The 24,435-nt window shown below is 36.8% G+C and overlaps 1 protein-coding gene and 2 long non-coding RNA genes across 6 annotated transcripts in view; 1 reads left to right on the forward strand and 2 right to left on the reverse strand.

Moving 5' to 3' along the window:
• DIAPH3 (diaphanous related formin 3) overlaps window positions 1-24,435 on the forward strand; it is a 569,365-nt gene that overhangs the window by 507,639 nt on the left and 37,291 nt on the right. The window lies entirely within an intron of this gene.
• The window catches only part of LOC309647946, a 908,978-nt gene that overhangs the window by 150,781 nt on the left and 733,762 nt on the right, over window positions 1-24,435 (reverse strand). The gene's annotated exons all lie outside the window — the stretch shown is intronic.
• Window positions 10,462-24,435, reverse strand: part of LOC309647958 — a 401,872-nt gene continuing 387,898 nt past the window's right edge. Inside the window, exon 2 of the long non-coding RNA XR_014256415.1 lies at window positions 10,462-24,419. This is a non-coding gene — a long non-coding RNA (uncharacterized lncRNA). The remainder of the gene's footprint in view (window positions 24,420-24,435) is intronic.

Consider the following 24,435-nt stretch of genomic DNA (forward strand, 5'->3'; position numbering starts at 1 on the left):
GTTTTGTTTTTACCCTTGGAACTCGGAGGCTAGCACTTTGGAAGATTTATCTTCCTATACCCATAATTCCCTTCGTTGCTATCAACTCAATGGTGGTAATACTGAGGTGGGTTTATGGTTATAGGGAAAAGTCACCAGTGTTTCTCTTACGTAGGTAACTGGAAACATAATGTAACCATTATGGGTTTTGTGGGGGGTTTAGTTCTATAAAGATAGTATTTTCGTTATATAATATTCATTATTAAGTACATGGCAAAAAAGTAAGATTTGTCCCAAAGGGTCTGAGTGAGTCGTCAGACTTGGCCTTGGTTGGACCAGGAGGAGTGAGCTGTTGGGTGACAAATTAATGCAGGACTTGGAATTAGATGAAGCAACAGAGACCACAAGTTCCTTCCACCATGGATCACTGGATGGCACTGAAGGTGGCTGGCTGACAGATGGCTACCCTCTGTGCAAACTGAAAAGTAGGCCCCTAAGAAAGTGCTTGCAGCTTAAATAAATGCATATAGATTAAAAATTGAAAATTTAAAAATTGTACCCCATATATTATAAATTTTTAACATTTAAATGATGTTTAAGAGTTTTAATTGTTTCACAGCAAACTCAGAGTAGTTCTAAAGCAGTGTTTTTCTAAAATTATACCAGCCCTTGTTGATCCTGTATTTTGATTACTATTTAAAATGTCAACCCTCCTGGACTGTTATGTTGCAGAGCTTTTGAATATATCTTGTCAGTGGTTTTGAAAATATTACATACGTGCTTGATATATACCGTTCTGTGTTTCTGGGTGCATTTTGTGAGAGTTACTCCAGTGTACAAAATTTTTTTAAAAAATTAAATTAGAATGTTTTTATTAGTATTACCTTTTATTTTTTTAATAGGCACACCAGTCACTAGTCACAGTTATAAAGGAGAGATGATATAATAATGTAAAGTAGTCACGTATTCCCCTATTGGTAGATAATCTCATTTAAAACAGAATTCAGTGAGTGAATATATTTTATAATAATTCTGTCAGACCCACTTATTTTATGTGTTAAGGAACCAATAGAGGGAATATAACATCAAAGACCAGGTTTCAAATTCAGCCTCAGCCACTTATAGTGTGACCTTATTTGAGTTAATTAAGCTATCTTAGGTTCAGTATCATATTTATAAAATGGAAATGTTAATAATAATATCTACTTCAGAAGGTTTCTGTGAGCACTTAAAGCTATTTAGATGTGAAGAGTTTGGTATGTTGCCTGGCACAGAGCACTTCTCCATGAGAGGTACCTGTATTTTTGTTGTCGACATCATCTTCATTATCATCGCTTTTGAATTAACATTTCTTGGATGTCCAAGTCCAGCATTATTCCTGTGAATGTAAGAAAAGTGGAATCACGAATATTTATGCATTTCAATATAAAAATTTTCATCAAGAGACTAATATGGCTGTAGACATTATAACCCACTGCTTGTCATATATAACTGAGGTTGTTTGGTAAATGACATAACTGTACATTAAGATTTTAAATCTAATTGATATTAATATGGCTGGTCCACTTTACAGTGTAGTTTTTGAACACTTACTCTCATCCTTTTGCAAAGAGTAATCTTTAGAAGTGCTCAGTGGTGTCATACTATCTTTGTGCACACCTTAAAAAATGCTTACATGCCAGCAAGCACTGTGTGTGCTCACTTATGTTATCTCATTTACTTTTTACAATGAATGTGGCAGGTGAAGGTTATCATTCTCATCTTAGATAAAGAGAACATCAGTCTCAGATTGTTTATAGGACTTGTTCAAAGTTTTACCTCGTCTTGTGTCACTAGGTCACTCTTAATTCCATCAAACCTCCACTACTTTTCTTGAAAGTGCCATAATTGGGACAGACTATGGGAATTTCCTCTCAGTTAACTGGGGAACAGATTTTGTCTCACTCTAAAGAAGACCATTTTAACAGTCAGGACTGTATAATGACAGGCTGACCTCCCTTAGCATGGAACGACCTCTTTACCAGTTGTAAGATTCAAGCACAGGCAGAATTGTTGTTTTGCAGGAATGTTATGAAGAAATTGAGGTTTATATGAAGGAGTGGGTTTTGTATCTAGTAAAGACCTTCCAACGCTCAAAATTGTACCTTCTAGTGTTTTATTTCCTCACCCTCTCCTCTAATCAGATGTTGTAACCTGAAGATTTTACCTTCACAAAGTTTCAGAACCCTCACAAATATTATGCTAGAGAACAGATGCATTACACAAATATTTGATTGCCTACCATGTGCTGGGAACTTTGCTAAGCAGATAATTTGTGATGTCTTCTTAATGTCTTCAGTGAATTCTGAATAATTCTTTGAGGGCAGAGGAAATGATGTGCTCTCATTAACATCTAAATAATCGATGGTTATATGATGAACAGTAGCAAATATTGGATGGATGAAAGGAAGGAAAACAACCATATGCCTCATATAGATAGATAAAGGGGGAAATAGGCTCTATCCTACTTGCTGGTACATAAGCATCTCAGTTTATAAGAAGTTTTCATTAAAAGAAAGAAAATTATATCAGTACTGCCCCTCCTCATTTGTCTCCCTGTTTTCTTATTGTATTTGGGGGAAGGGGAATTTAATTGGAGAGTTTTTTTGATGAGTAGAATACTTATTTTTTTTCACTTTTCGTATAAAATTGAGCTGTATGTTACACGTTAGAAAATGGGATTTCATGCTCTCCATACCCCAGCCAGCTCCCTGAGAGCCCCAGTCAGCCGTCTCATGAAGCCAAGAAAGCTGAGATTTCTTGATAACTGAGATAATAAATACACCTCTTATTTAAGTCACTTTAATAAGTAATGTGTCTCTTGAAGTTGGAGCATCCTAACTGATTTGGATGGGATGAGTGGAAAGAGCCCTGTGAAGGTAAAGTTGAGGATATGACATCTTATTGGAGGAAGAGGGACAAGATCTTTGTCCCTCAGAGGTTTAAGATCTCGACTGTTTTTTTTGTGTGTGTTTGTTTTGTTTTGTTTTAATTTATTTATTTATTTTTGGCTGTGTTGGGTCTTCGTTTCTGTGCGAGGGCTTTCTCTAGTTGCGGCAAGTGGGGGCCACTCTTCATCGCGGTGCGCAGGCCTTTCACTGTCGCAGCCTCTCCTGTTGCGGGGTGCAGGCTCAGTAGTTGTGGCTCACGGGCTTAGTTGCTCCACGGCATGTGGAATCTTCCCAGACCAGGGCTCGAACCCGTGTCCCCTGCATTGGCAGGCAGATTCTCAACCACTGCGGCACCAGGGAAGCCCTCAACTCTTTTTTTAAAGTAAAACTTATTTTTAGTTTAATTTTTATAAAGCCTTCAACAACGTCATCAAGGATTTGGACTCTTTTAAACCTTCCTCTTTGCTCTCCATGGCTGTTTTTTCTTGGGCTCATCAATTTATGCTTGCACGGTAACTGGCATCACAGCCACACACAGCCATGTCCAGAGACATCAGGGTCTGGGAAAGGGATCTCTTCTTTTGAGTCTCTGCTTTCAGGAAGGAAAAATCTTTCCCAACAATCCTTTAACTGACTTCTCTGTCAGAACTAAAACACATGGCCATATGGGAGGCTGTCTCTGCCATTAAAAAAGCCTCTCACCTGTAGTGTTCTAATTGCACCCCAGCTGCTCTTCCTTCTTCAAGTCTTAACACTCCTTAGTCCATCCACTGCCACCAAATTTTTCTACCTAAAACACAGATCTGATCAGGTCATTCTACCACTTAAAGATTGTCAGTGGTTTCCCTTTAGGTACTGAAGGAAGTCTACCTCCCACCCCTTCCCCATCCCAGATCACTCTGCACAGTACATGCATGATGTCAGTCCTCCATGGAGGTGGGCTAGTTTCTAGTTCTGTTTGTAAACACTTTCAGATCATACCTTGAGTGTTTTTTTTTTTTAGCTTTCTAGAAACAGAGACCTTCAGGATACTGCAAATGATGTATTACATGAAGAAATAGTCATCAGTATTTATTAAGCAAATATTTATTGTATACTTCTTCTGCGTTAGGCACTGTACTTGGAGTATAGGACTGAACAAAACAAACACAGTATTGTCTTCAAGGAGGCTGTGATCTAGAAACAGAGACTTGTTAAATTGAACAAGTAATTCTAAGTCAGTGTGACAAGTGTAGAAAAATAGCGAGTGTCAAAAGACCCACTAACAGGAAGACCAACCCCACTCTGAAGGTGAGCTTCCCCAAAGAAAGTGTTTTAAATGAGAGGTGAGTAAGTCCTAGCCAAGTGCAGAAGGTGGGGCTGGAAGGCCAGCCACGTGGAGAATGGATGGAGATTGGCTGGAACTTGCCGTGATCCAGACAGGAGATAGTGGTGGGCTCGACCAGAACTGAAGCAGTGAGGATAGAGAGAAAATACAGAACACGATACGGGATTGTATGTGGGGAATAAACATCTGACTTGAGTAGATGGATGAAATTGTTGTATTCTGAGGAAAGGATTGGTGCTTGGTTGGCAAAAGAGGAACCAGAAAGAGTTTGAAAGAGCACGCTGGCAGCCTCCGCATCAGTCAGCCACTTGGAGTACAGAATGATGTTCAGGTTATTGCCATTGCCCCAAGGGTGCTGTGCCATCCAAATGTCCTGTCTCTGCCGCTGTTGTTACTACCAGCAGATATAATGCTTTTTACCTTTTTGGCTTATGGTTTTCTTGACTTTATGACTCTAACCCACTGCCTTCTCTCTTGTCCTTTTAGTGTTCCTATACTATGTGTGCCCCTCTCTATGTGTTTCGTTGTCCCACAAAAGGAATTTACAGCGTGAGCTAGATAATATCAAGTCTAGAATATCCTGTCGGTCAGCATCTCCTGCCAGTTGTCCAGTGAACCATTACCACTGCTTCATGACCCAAAGCGTGGCAACTTTTATTTATCCATTCAGGCAACAAATATTTTTTTACCATTAGCTCTGTGCCAATGATACACTAGGCCATGGTAAGAACATGTGCTTTGTAGTTATTAAAACTTTGATCTAAATTCTGGCTTTCTCATTCACCAAATACATGAACATAGGCCAAAAACTATTCTTAAGTTCTCTGTGCCTCGATTTCCTCATCTATAAAACAACACATCTCAAGTCGTTCTGAGGATTAAATGGAATAATGTAAGTAAAGGGCTTAATTTATTCATATCGATCATGAGGAGTGGTATAAGGGTAATGGTGGTGGCCGTGATAGCAGGAAAGGGAATCGTTGAGGCAGTGGGAACGTGTGGTGGGAATGGAGGCATGGGTAGAGACTTTGATCATGAGAGGTGAGGGGGTGGCGATAGTTGGTTACAGGCACAAAAACTGTCCTTGGCTGCTTTGCTCAGAAGAGCTGTGGAAAAGAAAGGTGCTCAAAGCTTCAAGGACTGTCCAGTACAAAGGAGTTTTTAAATTTAGTTGGGCTCTATTGTTAAGAAACAAATCACTGTGCTCACTTAAACTTGGACCTTGGAGAGTATATTTTATGAGTTCAACACTGAATTACTTTCACAGTTCAAGAACACTGACAAAGTGACTTAAAAGTATACAACAACTATCTACTTCAGATGGGGGGGAAGTCTCTATTAAAATGGAAAGAACAGTGCTCACCTGAATGTACTTTAAAGAGCAAGTTAAAGCCCCACTTCTTGGCCAGGGTGCATTATGGTCGTTCAATTACATCCTCTGAGCATTTTGTCTTTTTGACAGAACAAACTGATTTCAAAGTATAGCTTTGTTCTCTGTAATGAACTGTATTGCTTAAAAACTTTCAGGCAGAATTCAGAGCTCAGTGTGAATATTCTCTTTGTTTTAATTATTTTTGTTACTTGTTCATTTGAATAGTTCTGGTGAAAAAAAATTTCTTAGGAAAAAAAACAAGATGTAGTAAACAAATTTAAGAAATTAAATATAATGGTAATAATAGCTAATATTTGTTAAGTCCTTAGTTTATAGATCAGACACTGTGCTAAGGTATTTACATGTATTATCTTAATTAGTAATCACTGTCATGAGATGAGAGCCAGCCTTATCTTCGTTTTACAGATAAACTAAAGCTTAGACTGCCCCATGCTCACACAACTTGGAAGAGACAGAGCCAGCATTCACACCCCATGTTTTTAACCATGTTGTTAGTTGAACAAGTTCTTTATTATTCCTTCACCCTTGTTTGTTTAGCAATAATTGGATAAGGATTGAGTTCAAATTCAGTAGAAGTTGGATTGTATACTTTTTTGAGAGTTGAATCACCATTTTATTATTATATCCCCAATCTCCTTCCATGTTTTAAATTGCATACCTTTTTCAAATTGCAGTTTTGATTATCATGTGTTGTGTCATTTTTTAAACTAACTTTAAATGTAGAGAGTACATTTGAAATAACAATAATGAAGGATTTTTTTCCTTGAAGTCTGTAATAAGATGTTTACAGATATACTGTAATTTTTTAAAGCACAAATTTTCTGTCATCCGTCTGTTATTTTTCAAAAAGACCAGCTTAATAAAAGTGAATCATGTTAAACTAATGCTTCTATAAAATTACAGGCTCACTCAGAAATAAAAGTTATTCAATAAAAATATGAAAGAGCACAAAATTATATGCTCATTTAAAAACATTTTATTAGTTACTATTTTGTTTCAAATGGGCATAGATCCTCTTTATTTCTTCATAGACTTTAATGAATTTGTATGTGTCTGAATATAGTTAGACCTAGGTTATGGGAGAACAGGTGATTTATTCATTTTTATAGCCCTCAGAAAATCATACATGTCGATAAAGGTTTTTTGAATGAATGCACTTTTAAATTAGTTTTTTTTTTTAATAAATTTATTTTATTTACTTACTTTTGGCTGCGTTGGGTCTTCGTTGCTATGCCTGGACTTTTCTCTAGTTGCGGCGAGCGGGGCTACTCTTCCTTGCGGTGCGCGGGCTTCTCATTGCAGGGGCTTCTCATTGCGGTGGCTTCTCTTGTTGTGGAGCATGGGCTCTAAGTGTGCAGGCTTCAGTAGTTGTGGTGTGCAGGCTCAGTAGTTGTGGCTTATGTGCTCTAGACCACAGGCTCAGTAGTTGTGGTGCACAGGCTTAGTTGCTCTGCGGCATGTGGGATCTTCCCTGACCAGGGATCGAACCCGTGTCCCCTGCATTGGCAGGTGGATTCTTAACCACTGCATCACCAGGGAAGCCCTAAATTAGTTTTTGATTGTCCACAATAAATAGAGTCCTTTTTTTTTTTTTCTTAATCCAGAAGAAAGGCAGCATGGGAGGTGGGGGGAGATTATAAAAACAATACATCTTTAAAATATTCAGAGCATAAATTCCAAATATAGGTCGGGCCTGTGGAGGTATAAATTTGGGAATTCTCAGTAGGCAAATGGTATTTAAACAATGAGACTGAGTAGCTGACTTTGGAAATAAGTGTGGGCAGAAAGATAATGTTCAGGGCCTGAGCGCTGGGACTGGCTAACATTAAGGTCTCAGGATGAGGAGGAGACACGTCAGAACACTGAGCAGGAAGACGAAGCATTCTGATGTCCTGGAAGCCAAAGGAAGGTGATCTCAGGATGGAGGCAGTGACGCCTGTGTCCACTACTGCCGAGGGGTCAAGTAAGGTGAGAACTGAGAAGTGACGGTTGGATTTATTATCATGGAGGTGACTGTGCAGTGGGTAGGACGGATACCTGATTGAAATGGGTTCAAAAGAGGAACTAGAAACTGAGATTATAGATAACTCTTTCTAGGAGGTTTGCTATAAAAGGAAGGAGAAAAATGGGTCGGTAGTTTGAGGAGGAATTGGGGTCCAGGAAAGGGCATTTGTCTGTTCTAAGATGAGAGAAACAGTGGCACGTTTGTTTGCTAAAGAGAAGAATCCAATGACGTGGGGAGAAATTGATGGTGTTAGAAAATGGTGAGTGGGTCGCTGGAGTCTTGTCCTTGAATGAGAAGCTGTGCGGTCTGGGTTGCAGGGGATGGGTTGGCCCTGTTAGAGCTCGGACAGTTCATGGGTGGAAATGGGAGGGAAGGTAGAGTGTGTGGGACAGTGAGGTAGGTGGAAAGATGTCACCAGTGAAGGGAGTTTGTGGAAGTTCTTGTCTCACTGGTTTAAAAGTAATTTTCATTTCTTCTCTTCTAGTTTAAGAATTTTATGAAAAGCTTTTTCTGAATTGTACAGTTTATTTAAACTACCTTCATGGAAATATTAAACCTTGATATGAAATATATCATCCATTCTTTTAAGTTGTAAACTGTGGGGTATTTAAGCTTTCCAGAAATACCAGATTTTTACTTCAATCCCTTTAAGTCCAATTGCCTTTAATGTGTTCACCCAATTTTAACTTTCTAAAGCCTTATTCAGCAGTTTTCTTCCTGATATGTTGTAACTGTGAGAAAGTCCATTTTATTTCTCTGAGCTTTCACAGTTAACTTGAGAAAGCCCTGTTTTCCAGATATTTAACCAGTTTCTAAATTACTTAACCAGGTGCCAGTGTACTACATTTAATGTACCAAGTAATGATTACTGATTGCTGGTCAATCCATATTCTAATTGCCTTTCTCCTCAAGGTATTGTTCTCTTGGGGGAAATTGTCAGCTGTTCAATGTTTTGAGACCAGAAACATTTAAAAATGCATGAAAACTTAAACTCTGAGCTTGGTAGAAACACATTTAGCTGGCTTTACTACCAGGTTCTGATCATTTTTTTCATGTAATGAATATGACTTCATTTTGTGTTAAAGTCTGTTTTCTCAGACAGATGGATATAACCATTTTCTGAAATCATTTCCACAATAACTGCTAATAATAGAATCATAATTACTTCCTTCCCTTTATATGTATGTGTCAATTCTTCTCAATCAACATATTCCCATAGAAAATGTTATTAATATAAAATATTAATATTTTTGTTGGTAGTTTCAATTTGAAGAAATCAATTTAACTCTCTTACTGTCCAAAAATGCTCATATGACTAATCTAAATTATCGATAGTAATCTGAGAATGACTAACAGGAGAGAGAAGGAGGAGAAGGAAGAGATGTGACCTCTCAGGGGGCTACTTTATTTCCTGTATTAGTAACAGATCTCTCACAGCTAAAGCTTATTTTGTTCAAGAATCTAGGTAACAAAAGAAATAGCCTCTTAAAGTGGTAGTGTGTGGCTTTGGACACTTTTGAGTATCTCTTCATTTTGGGTCTTCTCATAGTTTATAAATTAAAATATCAAAACATTCTTCAAAGTATATTAAGAAAATATATTGAAGTAACTTAAGCACCATTATTTGCAGCCAACTTTCAGCTTCATAGTTTGTATTTTACTCATGTTCTTAATGATTCTCATTTCTTTCTTCTTCTCTGTTTGATCTAGTAACTCCTCAATTGAAGTTGGGAAGAGGTGGCTTTATTTCTTTACTTTTTTTAAAATATGTGTTATTAAGTTTAACTTTGAGAGTGATTCAGAACTGTAAGATGTAAAAAATACATGCACACTTGTATCTAAGTGGATAACAAAAATATTAACTGTAAGGAAACCTATGAACAGTATGGACACAGTTCAGCCTCATGAAACACAGAATAGAATTGTTAGAGACCTGTTTAGTGACACTAGCACAGAAAAGTGTTGCATTCTAAGCTGGGACATACAGACTTTGTTTGTTTGGTTTTTTTGTGGGGTGTTTGGTTTGTTTGTTTTGCTCAATCCTTTTTTTTAGTTGAAATATAATCGATATACAATATTATGTTAGTTTCAGGTGTACTGCACAATGATTTGACATTTGCATACATTGTGAAATGATCACCACGATATCTAGTAAAGGTTTTGTGAACTCTAAATAATTTCATCTACCATAACAATATCTAGACTTCTCTGTATTCTTAATATTTTAGTTCTTCTGTGTATTCTTAATTCTTATCTTCCAATGGGCATTGTATACTTTGAAAATTATATGTTTAACCATGGGACTAAACTAATGAAACAAAACACTAAAATACTTATTTCAACAGTATTTTCACTCTTGTGAATTTTCCAGTTTCTTGAAATTGCCTTCAGAGCCAGTTTACAAACCACACAAGAATTGCCAGGAGCAGTTTTTCAGAGCTATCTGAAACACTGTCTCCCGGGCTGCAGTCCTCATTTTGCCCCAAATAAAACTTAACTCCAAAAAAAAAAAAAAAAAAGAATTCCCGTTTACCACACAGTCTTCCCTCACTGATCAGAAATGATTTTATGAGTTTCCTTTTTCATCAAACCTCACTCCAAAGGGATTCTATTTTTTTTTTTCTAAAGCTAAACCTACTTTCAAGGGGAAAATGTTTTGCCACCATTGAAAATTAAGATGCTGCTGGCCCTGAAGGTCATTATAGAAAAATTGACAGATTCTTCTGAGCAGAATCAGAAGGACATCAAGGGAGTGAGAGTATAACTTCCCACAGGAACTTTTGAAGGGGTTGTTGTTAATCAGGGTCCTCAGAGGTTTAATGATTCATGGTTGCTCTCTTATCATGCCAAGAAAGTACATTTTGGTTTTTTGGTAGAATGAATATTTCTTGGAAGGGTAAATCAGTTCATCTTTACTTAAGAATCACTTTTTTTTTTTTTTGGCTGTGCTGGGTTTTCATTTCTGTGCGAGAGTTTTCTCTAGTTGCGGCAAGTGGGGGCCACTCTTCATCGCAATGCGCGGGCCTCTCACTATCGCGGCCTCTCTTGTTGCAGAGCACAGGCTCCAGACGCGCAGGCTCAGTAGTTGTGGCTCACGGACCTAGTTGCTCCATGGCATGTGGGATCTTCCCAGACCAGGGCTCGAACCCGTGTCCCCTGCCTTGGCAGGCAGATTCTCAACCACTGCATCACCAGGGAAGCCCAAGAATCACTTTTATTCAGCCTTCTCTTATCTTACCAATGCAGTGGTCACAAATTCATTCTTTTATTCTTTCCATGTATTTTGAGAACTGAAGATGCAGATGTAAAACAATAAACAAAACTCCAGTTCTCCTGGAGGATACATTCTACTGAAGAGAGAAGGTGATAAAATAAGAAAATAAAATATATAGTGTGTTAGATGGTGAAGTGTGCTCTGGAAAAAATAATAAAGCAAACCTCTGCTTCTGGGCGAGGGTGAAGCTGGTGGCAGGTCATCATCCCTAAGGCTGGAGACTGGAGGCTGGGAATCTTGCCTTCACCCCAGAAAGAGGGCGGCTACTTCAGAGCAGCAAAACCAGCCAAGTTCTGGCAGTTGTGTGGTGCTGGACTGGCAGAAAGGGAGCCTGGAAGGTCCTCAGCACAGAGCCAGTTTCCACTTTGTGACGTTTACTGTATTCCAAAGCTGTGGGAGGCCAGGAGTTGCAGGAGACTAAAAGTCTAAGCAGAAAATACCTTGTTGAGGACATCACAACCTGCCAGCTATCATTCAAAAACTCTAGAGGGCAATGCCCTAGGAACTGGGGAAATCAGAGTAGACTGAGTCTTACTAAAACTACAGCTTAGGCTGGGGTCAGTTCAGTCCCTGATTGAGTGAATCCTAAGGTAGTCACTCACTCATTCTTCCTAGGAGAGGAGAGTGTGAACCCTCAGGGAGAAGCATTATCATCAGGGCATAAGTATATACTTAACATATAGATTGCAATAAAATGTTTCTAGGTATGACAAGAGATAAGGATGTATGAACACACACACACTAGAAATAGATACACAGATGATCCAGACATTAGAGTTATTAGACAAGGACTTTAAATGAGATTAAAATATTCAAGAAAATAAAGGAAAAGAAAAATAGATAAGAAGATGGAGTGTTTTGCTGAAGAATTAGAATCTATAAAAAGAATTAAATGGAAATTCTAGTGTTGAAAAATACAGAATATGAAAACAAGTTGATGGGTAAAATGATGGTTAAAATGTCAATATAGACAAAACAGAATTGGTGAACTAGAAGACAGGTCATTAGAAAATATCCAATCAGGAACACAGAGAGGAAAAAAAAGGAGAAAAAATGTAATGAACATGAGACACCCAAAAATGTTTAACAGCACTGTCTAATAGACATAAGATGGCAGAATACATATTAACTTAAAGAGTTGAAATTAATTTAAAAATATATTTTATTTGATCCATTATTTAATAAAATATTATTTCAACATGTAATTAATATGAAAATATTGTTAATCAGACACCTCACTTTCTTTTATTCATGCAAAGTCTTTGAAATCAATGTGTGTTTTACACTTGGCCACATCTCATTCTAGACTCTCCATGTGGCTGTGGCTGCCATATTGGCAGCTCAGGTTTACATGTATGTAATTAGAACCCCAGAAGGAGGAGAGGAAAGGAGTCAGAAGCAATATTTTTTTGAAGATTAAGTAGGAAAAGGGATAGAGAATGCTAAATATTGGTAGTGGGGACATGAGGAGGTATATGGTTTTAAAGAAAGAAAAGAGGGAAGGCCTCCCTAAGAGCAATATTTGAGGATAGACATGAAGGAGATGAAGGAGTAGGTGGCTTTTGCAGATGGAGAAGACAAGAAGATTGAAGGCAGGGTCCTGAGGCTGGAGTATGCTGGCATTTTTTTAAAAACATCAAGGGGCCTGGTATGTGATGGAGGGATTATCTGGGAGAGAGAAGATTTAGGTCAAAGAAGCAAAGGGGGGCCGAGCATGTAAAGCTTTGAAGCCTTGATAGACTTTTTAAAGTTTATCTAGAGATAAAGAATATATGGGCGTACCTCATTTTATTGTGCTTCACGGACGCTGTGTTTTTGTGTGTGTTTTGGCTTTTTGGTTTTTGGGGTTTTTTTTTTACCAATTGAAAGTTTGTGGCAACCCTGCATAGAACAAACCTATTGGCACCATTTGCTCACTTCATGTCTCTGTGTCACATTTGGTAATTCTCTCAGTATTTCAAATTTTTCATTATGATTATATTTGTTATGGTGATCTGTGATCAGTGATCTTTGATGTTACTGCCACTCACTTGAAGGCTCAGATGATGATTTTTTAGCAATGTTGTATTTTTAAATTAAGGTATGTGCATTTTTAAGACATAATGCTATCACATTTAAATAGACTACAGTATAGTGTAAACATAATTTGTATATGCACTGAGAAACCAAAGGAATTGTGTGACTTCCTTTATTGCTTTACTGCAGTAGTCTGTAACCAAACCCATAATATTTCTGACATATGCCTTATGTTTACATTTTTATGTTTTGTTTACTCACTTCATATTGTTGATCTAAAATAAATAGACTGCCAGTTATTTCTCCACCAAAAATGGGTTTGTTCGGGATCAATAAAGAATTGTAATTCAGGATTTGCAACCATGGCAAGCCATGTGCAAGTTCCCACACAGCAAGGAGAGGACTCTTTTAAAAAGGGAAAGGAAACTGGGAGGGCTATAGTAAACAAAGAGTCTATGTGAGGATTTGAGGATTTGAGAATTTGAGGTATAGTGGCTTTTCCTTGGCTGAGTTGTAATAGTCTCTCATTGTCTGAGTCCTTGCCAGGCAAGAAAGGTAGTCTTTCTTCTTCCTATTGAGCTCTGCTATCGTCAAAGGGTATGCGAGCTCCCCCTTTGGCCTCCCAACTCAATTTTAAGTGAGGTTTCTGTTTATTAAGTTTTACAGTATTAAGGGGTGGGGGAAATCTTAAGCCTTAAAAATTAGCTTTGGTTTTTCTTCTGTTGTTAATTAAAAAAATACTTCCTAAGAGTGACTGACTGGCAGTCACGTGATGCTATCATAAGTGTGCCACTAAATATGCAGTGTGAAGAGTCAGGGAAAGTGTGTGTTTGTTTTCAGGTTGGCTTTCAGAAATCCTTTTCCCCTAGTCCCTAGGATATGATCAAGCCTTGTTAGCATAAGTTTTTTTTAAATAACAACTATTCCACACTGTGAATGTAATAACTAGCAAGAAAATCAATATAGTTATTCATTTTTTAAATTCTTACGTTTTGTTTTCTATTTTAAAGATTGAAAATAACCACATTCAATTAATTAAGCATGGATTTTTAAAATTATAAATAGCTTATTCTTCAGTATATTGTATGTTAGGGGACAGGAAGATATCTGGTTAGAAGGATAAGGCATTTCTTCTCCTGACAAATGAAGATATTAAAATGAAGGATGCCTGAGTGTTATATATTGTCTTCCTGCTCAATGATGTGTAAATATGTAATTCCTACAGCCAAGATGGGAAAATAAATATGAATCTTCATTCGCTGAGGTTGAATGAGAGGATTAATTATGGTAAAGGAACTTTCTTAGACAAGGAAAACAAAAGGTAAGAAGAAAAGGTTGAGAAGTTTAAGGACTAGGTCTCTTCAGGGATTGATATTAGCTCTAGGCTTACCTAACACTTTTATAAATAATCTGGAGAAAGACAGTTCTTGGTCAAATATCAGAGGTTTTAGAGAACACAAAACTTTCCAGTAGGAAAGAGTCAATAAATTGGTGAGTGTCCTCAGGGAGGCCCAGGCAGCTCTGTGGAGGTGGGCAGTGAGTGTTGAAATGGGCAAATGCAACAACACAGGGCCGGTCATCGAGAGTCCTGTGTATGTATGCCTGTGTGTGTGTGTGTGTGTGTGTGCATGCGTGCGTGCGCACGCATGTGTGTGTGACTTTAAGGCAGTGGCGTTTTCCCTTTTTGAAGAGTACCCAGATTCCTCTGAAAATCTGATTAAAGTTATGAATCTTCTCCTTAAGAAAAAGCTAATAATCCCCACAGTAAGAAGTCATGTTCCAAGGTGGTGGTCTTGAACTAGCTTAAAAATTCAAAAATAATTTTCCTTAATCTATTCAGTGCGGGAGCAAATATTTATTGAGCTTCAGTTATAATCTTGGCCCTATATTAAGTACTGGAAAGACAAACTTGGTATCTGACCTCACATAGGTTACAGTTTTGGGACACAGATAGATAATCAAGCATTTGTGCTGTAATGTGATAACTGTTCCCATCCCCTTGCTAAAGGGCTGTGAGAGACCCTGGAGAGGCACCTAATTCAGACGTTAGAGGAGAAACGGAGATTTCAGAGATGACTGTGAGGGGACATCTAATTGACATCCAGGAGTTACCTTCAGTCAAAATTTCACCCAAAAAAGTCCAGAAACAGAAATTTATTATAGCTATATTGCAAACATTTAGTATCTGTAGGTCTGATACACCTCAAGATAGGTTCAATGGAATAAAGCAACTAATATGAACAGAAGGACAAGAGCAATTTTTAAGTGTGATTTTTTTGGACTAGAAGGCAGAGGCTAAGTAATATGTGTATATATACACACACACATACACACACACACACACACATTTGAGAAAACGAGAGAGTCAATGTAATGTTAGCAAAGACTTACTTACCAAATCCCTCAATACTAGAATAAAAGATATATAGCCTTGAAACTTGATCTGGGTAACTTCCTTTACTAAGTAAAGAAATTTCTGGGCTCATTATCCTAAAGATGATACCAGAAGGAAATATTAATGGAAATTAAGATTTTAGACAAATTTTAGAATGACACGAGTACTAAAATAATCTATTTCACCTTTAAGGTTGACTTACCAAGGGTACCCAATCTTTATTAGTCAGGGTAATGATGACTTAACTGTCATAGCAAACAAACCCTGGAATCTCATTGACTTAACACAGTACAAGTTTATTTCTCTCCACATGAGGTCCAGCGTAGGTTAGGAGACCTCCTTCCATCATGTAGCTACACTCTCTGGAAGACCACAGTCTCTGCCGAAGGGAAGGAGGAAAGGAGGAGACACTTTGGCTCTTAACTGCCTCATCCCCAATGTGACACACATCACTTCAACTCATACTCAGAGACCAAAACTAGTCACATGACCCCAACATAATTGCAAAGCATTCCGGGGAATGTACGAATGCACATGGAATATTTGGTGAGCACTGTATCTGCCACACCTTCCAATACTACTTTCTTTGTGGACAGTTGTCAGCCAAAATATCACTGTGGCCTAACAAAGGAATTTGTGTGTACCTGTGTGTGCACCCCTACACACACACATGGCTCCCTCTTTTCTAGGGTTCTCCAAAACAAGAAGCTCCTGCCAGAAAAATATCTGGCTACTATTACAAAGAGTTCTACCTGAGTGATTGCTGGATAAAAGGGAAGCAGACAATTTGTTGTAGAGAAATATGCTGTTAGAATTCCTGTTCCCTCCCCTTTGTCCTTCCCCAGGATAGAACTACTGTAAGTGGCTAAGCAGGAAAATGGCAGTACCACTAAACAAAAATGTGAAGGTAAGGAGGAAGAGCAGGTGTTTCTCCCAGGGGGAAAATAAGTCTGCTTTTAGACATGAGGAATTTGAAGAAGGAGAAGGTGGCATTCTATACACAGATAGAAACTGATATCTGCAACTCAGAAAAGTGTTTAGCATAGAGGTGTAAAGTTTGGAGCCAAAAACCTACAGCTGAAACCATGGGCATAGGTGAGCTCTCTAGAAGAAAGTGCCAACATTTAAGGTTGACAGAGAGAATGTGAGGTTGGAACTCAGAGGATCACAGGGTAAAAGAAGTGAAGAAGCCATATGACTTTAGGGGCAGCAAGGATATAGCAAGAAGTTTGGAAGGAAAAGGAAGAAAAAGAATAGCTCTTTCCATCCAATTTAGAGATTAGAAAATCCAAGTGAGGGAATTCCCAGTGGTCCAGGGGTTAAGACTTCACCTTCCAATGCAGGGGGTGCAGGTTCGATCCCTGGTCGGGGAGCTAAGATCCCACGTGCTTCATGGCCAAAAAACTAAAATATAAAACAGAAGCAATAATGTAACAAATTCAATAAAGACTTTAAAAAATGGTCTGCATCAAAAAAAAAAAGAAAAGAAAATCCAAGTGAGGCCATCATTCTAATTCCGCTCCAGCAGTCAGTGCAAGGTCACTAACTGCCCAGCGGGCTCTGCTTCCCTGGAGAAAGTCCAGCTACAGATTGAGATGGAGTGGATGACTGAAATCACTTTCTAACAGAAACCTGGAATTAAGACCAGTCTCTGCCTAAAAGAATTCCTCAAAAGAGTGGGATGCTGGGAAATAAATTTAAAAGTCTATTAAAATGATTGCTGTTGAATCGACATCTCATGTTTTCTCTGGATCTCTTAGGAAGGAGAGCAAATCTAGTCACATCATCTGTCACGTGGATTATTGGAATCCCCTCTTAACTGGCCTCCTGGACTCCACCCTCGTCCTCCTCTGGTCTGTTCTGAACACAGCAGCCAGGGTGAGCTTGTTCAAGTGTAGGTCAGATTGGATGCTCTTCATCTGAAAACCTTCCAGTAGGATAAGAGACCTACAAAGCCAAACCATCCACCCTCCTCATGTCTCTGACCTCATTTCTGCTGCTCCTGCCCTGGCTTACTTGTCAGCTGACCCAGCCACCTTGCTACCCCTAGAACACGTTAGTCTGTACCTGCTGTTCCTTCTGCTTGGAATGTTTTTCCTTCCAAAATTATGCATGCTCCTTCTGTTTTCCTGCAGATCACCGCTCCGTTTTCTCTTGATCTGAGAAAGTTATTCTGACCATTCTTTGTAAAATAGCCACCCCAACCCTCAGTGCATTTACTTTGCCCTTTTCTCCATTATGCCAACCACCCTCTGACATATGATGTATTTACTTGTTTTGTTTGTGTCTTGTGAGCCTACCCACTGCCTTCCCCCAGAATTCAAGGTCCATGAGTGCAGGAACCTTTTCAGTTTTGCTGTCTGTTCTTTCTAGAATAGAGCCTGACCAAAAATAGGAGTTTAGTTACTAACTGTTGAATGAATGAATGAATAGAAAAATGACCCTTTGTAGTCACCTATATTTCATTTTTTTCTTTTTTTTATTGAAATACAGTTGATTTATAATGTGTTAGTTTCAGGTATACAGCAAAGTGATTTAGTTATATATATATATTTTTTTCAGATTATTTTTCATTATAGTTTATTACAAGATATTGAATATGGTTCCCTATGCCATTCAGTAAATCCTTGATGCTTATCTATTTAATGTGTAGTAGTTTGTATCTGTTAATCCCAAATTCCTAGTTTACCCTCCCCTCCCTCCCACCTTCCCCTTCGGTAACCATAAGTTTGTTTTCTATGTCTGTGTCTGTTTCTGTTTTGTATATAGATTCATTTGTATTATTTTCTAGATTCCACATATAAGTGATATCATATAATATTTGTCTTTCTCTGTTACACATATATTTTACTTTTAATAAGAATATTTTAACATCCCCAAGAAAAGAACATATGGTAATTTTAAATTTGTATAAATTTAGCTTCAGGAATCATTATTTTTGTCATTTTGCCTCAGTGAATACTTGCGAGCACTGTTGGGGACCTCTTTACCATGCCAACCTAATTCTCTTAGGCCTATTAGTCCTTGCCATGTAGTATTTGTGTTGTTCATAGGAAATAAATTGCTTCAAGCTGATTTAAGGAAATAAGAATATTACTTACTTCCTATTTTTAAGGAAAGCAGGAATATGGCTTATTGTGCTATTCTTTTTGTCAAAATATACAATTACAATACTTTTTTATGCACTAATTTAGCAACACTTGTTTTTTGCATATTCATTCCATAATGTTTTCAAGACAAATTTTAGAAAGACAGATAAAAGGAATATTTGCTGGTGCTTTGTTATCTTTAGTATCATTAAATATTATTTTCATAGTCAAGTTGCTTCAATAACTGCTGTGTTCTAAAGTTCTGATTTCCAGATGTAGCAGGTTGTCATAGAAAGTTTGTTGTTAGTACTTTTGTTTTTTCTCCTTTTCTTTTATTAGTTGTTTTGAGGCAGTAAAATAGTCCTGTGTTCCTTCATTAGAAAGACATCACTTTAAGTTATTTTAAGTCCTTGAAAAGACCACTTTATCACAGGGAATCAGAGACAGCAGACGGGAAAAGAGTTTAAAACCCCATATTAGGCTCAGAGTGAAATTGTAATCAGACAACCAATTATTTAATTTTCTTAATGATGCACTTTATAAATGTCAGTGCAATAACTTGTAGAGAGAAAAACAGTAAGAGTATGAAATATATTGATAACTATAAAAAGGAAGAAGACAGATCTTTGAAAGATGCTGCCCCTGTTTCAATAGTCGTAAAATAAGCTTTCTTTGGTTTATGCATATTTGTGCAAATGTACTTTATTGAACTTTCCTAAGTGTTTAATTCTTACCAACACATAACAGAATTTTCCTTTCTTTGACTACCAGCACTTAAAATATTAGTAGAAAAAAAAGCCAGGGGCATTATTTATTTCTAAACAAAATTTTATATAGAAGTAACCATTTTATAATACAAGCACAATTAACATCTGACAATGAAAGCCTAATCATTCACTATTTCTAACCCCTTTCTTGTAAATATAAAAAGGTTAGTGTAATAAACAAGTAGTTGATAATTAGTTGGGTGATTTAAAGTTGTTTTTAAACATCATGAACGCTTGTCGTTCTTTGCTTTTATCAAAAGGTAGTCTTTATTCATAGTTTGTATGGAAGTGAAACCTCAGATTCCAGATTGTTCCATTGGTAAGCCTTAAACAGGAGTCACAGTCATGAAAGGGAGGATTGATTCTTAGATCTGTCACATGTTTACAGTACATGTCTGTTGCAGCCAAAGAGGCAATATAGTCTCCTAGTAGCTATGATGAATAATGGGCACTCACACATTGCCTGTTTGTGGTGATATTTAAATATACTGTGTGTGTGTATATATATATATATATATATATATATATATACACACACACACACACACACACACACACACACACATAATTATAGATGTTGGTACATGAACTTCAATTCCTTCTTTGAAAAGCCTTTCTGCCCTCTTGCCTGTTACTGTCAAAATGTAGAGTACTATGAGGAGGTATTACTAATAATATTTCATATTGATGTGTCTGAATTTTTACAGCTATCATTGGGTTATATAGCCTTAATATGCCACATGCTAGTCAAGTTAAATGATTCAGAGATTTAGAATGAGATAATCCAGATCTCCTGGGATGTGATTTCTTAATCTGTTTGAAATACAATTAAAAGTTTTATTTTACAATAGGATAGAATTACAAGCCTGGACATCTCAATTACTACATCTTAGCTAATAAAATGAGAAGATTTTTTGGTTTCTTTATTAAGGGTTTGCATAAAATCAGGAGCCTACTTATCACATACAAATGGAGAAAACATAAAGCACTGTAGAAAATTCAATTTAGCATTACAGAGATTACTGCAACACAACAGCTCTTTATCTGTACTAGTATATAAAAGCACCCCTAACAGTGCATCAATTTTCACAGCCATTTAGTAGATTAGAAAGCAATTGTAAACAGTGTAAAACCCACATTAACTCTTGTCAACATCCTGCCTTTTTGCTCAGTTATGGATTTGTTTGAAATAACAGTGAGATCTAAAGTGATTGCATCGACATCACAGATTGTATTATAAATATGAATGAACCCACTGTAACAGGATGCATAGCACTATATGGCAGGCGTTTGTCCTCCCTATCATAGTAACAGGTTTGTGACATAAGGGAACATGGCATTGTCTCTAAGAAATAACTCCACATGTTCTCAAATGGTAATCATATCGACTGACAGGTTTTCAGATTGCCCCAAATTTTGTATTCTAATATTGCACCATTAATAATCATCTGTTGTTTAATGTTTAAAAATCAATCTAGATGATATGAAATCCATTGAGCTATTTCTCAAAAGTGATTATTAATTTAAATAATATGCCATTTTGATTTTAGTAGATTATCTTGATTGATCTCTGGCTAAAAGCATAAGATCAAGTAACCATCTCATCTGAATAGAAACTAGTGAATGTGATTGGGTACAGCTAAAATGGAAATTCTTTTGAGTGAAAGACAAGAGTTGCTGCATCCTTACCTTTCAAGCTTCAGTAAGGATTTAGTAAGCTGCTGTTTTCTTGTGTTTGGAAGATGAGAGTATATCATAGTCTCTGATTTTTGTTTTGTTTTTAAAGATAACCACACTGAGAGGATTTGGTGGTGGAACAAGGAATTTTTTTTAAAGCCATTTTTTCCATATTGTTAGATTAGAAGAAAGTGTACCAGTGCATATCTTTTTAATTGTTTGATTCAGCTTGAATTGTCATTCTTTTTTAGATAAGGGTCATTTTATCCTACTGCTTAATGTCCTTTTGTTAGAATACTCTTACTCTTATAAAAGGTTAGTGCTAACTTCTTGAGTACATCTTTTAGTCTTCAGAAAGAATAAATGCTCGTTTTAGTATCAGAACCATGAATCCAATTGGGTTGTGACAGTTCACTTAATAGGGGATGATTTACCTGATTGCTGACCTCTCTTCTTTGTTAGGAACTTTGCTGTTAAGTTTTCTGATGCTTAGCGGAGGGGGCAAGTGGGCACCTGATGGAAATATTTGTTTCATGACTTTTACATGAGAAGTACCATGCTTAATGCTTTACATACATTCTATTATCTCATTTAATACAGTCTCCTTTTAACTTGTAAATATTTGAAGGGGGGAATTATCTGAACATATTAAACAGTGGGTTATTTCTAAATACACAGTTTATTTGCAAAAGCAAGCCCCAGGAGAGAGAATATAGGATTTAGTATTACTCCCCCTGGCTTTTCTCATCCTAACTCTAGCCATCACCTGAGTTCCAGAACCAGGGAAGATGAGGAAAGCCCCACAGTGCTCATCTCTGAGGGAGAGACACCCATGCTTACCTTCAAGTAAACAGCAGCTATACCCAGGAATATTAACTCCTACCCCCCTTTCCCTGTAGATGGGCTGGCCAAATCATATCTACGGGTATCCTGTTCTTCAAGATGAGACCACATGCATGATGAAGCCTAACTAGAAACCTACAAAATATATTCACTAGACACTGTGGCAGTGGTTCAAAGTTAGAAAGATGATTAGTATATTCATTTTTATCCACTGTAGTACTTTATGATGCTTATGGAAATATTCTTAGTAAATTATTCAATCAAATAAATTTTGCATGAGGGTTTTACTAACAAGTCTAAAAAATTATTTTCAACTAAATTCAGTCAGACAGATGGATTTTGTTCTCCAGGTGCTTGTGTATTTTTTGCTTGATAACCTATTTGGCAGCACCCTTTTGAACCTGTGAATATTTATATTTCAGGGCCCTCTCAATAATTAAGAAATCCACATTCAGTGCCAGATGTTTCAGATGACTAAACAACTTTGTTTCATTCTAGAACTGTAACTTTTTTTTTTACTCTCTTTTTTTGTTGTTTTTAGTAACATTTTCCTAAAAATTGGAAACTAGGCAAGTATTTACTAAAGTCTTATATTCACCAAGAAGCTATGTTAAGGCTAATTTCCTTTATTAAGTAGAAACATAGGTATCCCAAGAGCATTATTTATTTAACAATCAGGTATTTTAGAAGCTATAAATATCAGCTGGTTTATGATATTTTCAGTTCTTAGGTTGTTAAAGTACCCAACTAAGAAACAAATTTAACTTTAGAAACTATGAAAATATGCTTTCCTCCAATGTATTATGTAACTTTTTGATGTAGAGCTTTACGTTTTTCTGTTAGGAATTGTACTACAAATAAAAAATGGCATGTCCTCCTTTCTCATAAGCTAGACAAAAATCAAAGTGTATCAACCTCATAAACTTATTCCTAGAATAAAAACCCTAACCTGAGAAGAGATTCTTGATTCCTATACCAAATAAATCTTGAGTGTCCTATGGATGTTGGTGGTCATACACAATTCTCTGAGTTTTTGCCAGTCTCTGATTTTGTTTTACCTTAATTAGATCCATTCAAAGACTTTTCTTTTTTCTTTTTTTAAATTTAATTAGTTAATTAATTAATTTATTTATTTGGCTGCATCGGGTCTTAGTTGCGGCACGTGAGATCTTTGTTGCAGCGCGCGGGCTTAGTTGCCCCGAGGCATGTGGGATCTTAGTTCCCCGACCAGGGATCGAACCCATGTCCCCTGCATTGGAAGGCGATTCTTAACCACTAGACCACCAGGGAAGTCCCGACTTATTTTTCTTAGTATTATTGAGGTTGATTATTGGTTATTAATTTCAAGGCCAAAAAATTTAATAGCGTCTCATATCTGTCTTTCTCTACAAAGGTAGGCAAATTGAAGGTGGAGTATTTGGCACCTATGGTTTATATATAGCACCACAAGAATAATTCAGGATCACCAAAATAAAGCCACTTATTTGAACAATCACATTTCAGGATATTGCTAAGGATTTTTCTTTATGGTGAATTTAGAACGTTGTATACTAAACAGATTGTCATTTCATAGTTTATTTCAGAAAGTATTTCACTGAAAATTCACTTTTGGCCTTTTAAAATAAGAATTATAAAGATCCTTTAAAATTCAGATTAGAAAATACAATTTCCGAAGTCTGTGAGTCTGTTTCTGTTTTGTAAATAAGTTCATTTGTATCATTTTTTTAGGTTCCACATATAAGTGATATCATACATTTGTTTCTGTCTGACTTACTTTACTTAGTATGATAATCTCTAGCTCCATCCATATTGCTGCAAATGGCGTCATTTCATTCTTTTTTTATGGCTGAGTAATATTGCATTGTATATATGTACCACATCTTTATCCGTTCCTCTGTCGATGGACATTTAGGTTGCTTCCATGTCTTGGCTATTGTAAATAGTGCTGCAATGAACATTGGGGTGCATGTATCTTTTCGAGTGGGATTCCTGGCTCACAGATTTTGAAAACAAACTTATGCTTACCAAAGGGGAAAGGTGGGGGGGGATAAATTAGGAGTTGGGGATTAACATATACACACTACTGTATGTAAAATAGATAATCAACAAGGACCTACTGTATAGCACAGGGAACTCTACTCAATATTCTGTAATAACCTATATGGGAAAAGAATTTGAAAAAGAATTGATATATGAAAATGAATCACTTTGTGGTACACTTGAAACTAACACAACATTGTAAATCAACTATACTCCAATATAAAATAAAAATTAAATTTAAAAAAGAAAAAGAAAATGCAATTTTCAATATAAATTATGGCTCCAGGTTTACTTTGCAACTTGTAAGATACTCAAATTTGTCATATAATTTTGTAACAATTTCCTTTGTCTTTTTATAAAAAACACTATATAGTTTTCACTATTTTGAAGATATCACATACTTTGTGAATTTTGCATGAGCTTTGTTACTTTTATCTAAGATTGGGATGTATGCTATTTTTGTTCTGCAGTTTGTTTTCATGTTAGATTGCAACACTAGGATACTTTATATGATGCTACATAAAGACTATCAAAAGAGCACTTGCCTTGAATTGTTTTTACAAATAGGAGAGAAGACTTTGCACTGTTAACTCTATTCATTCTTTGGACTTAGGACATATACTTTAAAAACTGAGTTCTAGTCGGTTATCCATTTTAAATATAGTGGTGTGTACCAACAAGGACCTACTGTATAGCACAG

Source organism: Balaenoptera physalus (assembly GCF_965194825.1).
Source record: "Balaenoptera physalus genome assembly, chromosome: 18".
NCBI classification, from domain to species: domain Eukaryota; kingdom Metazoa; phylum Chordata; class Mammalia; order Artiodactyla; family Balaenopteridae; genus Balaenoptera; species Balaenoptera physalus.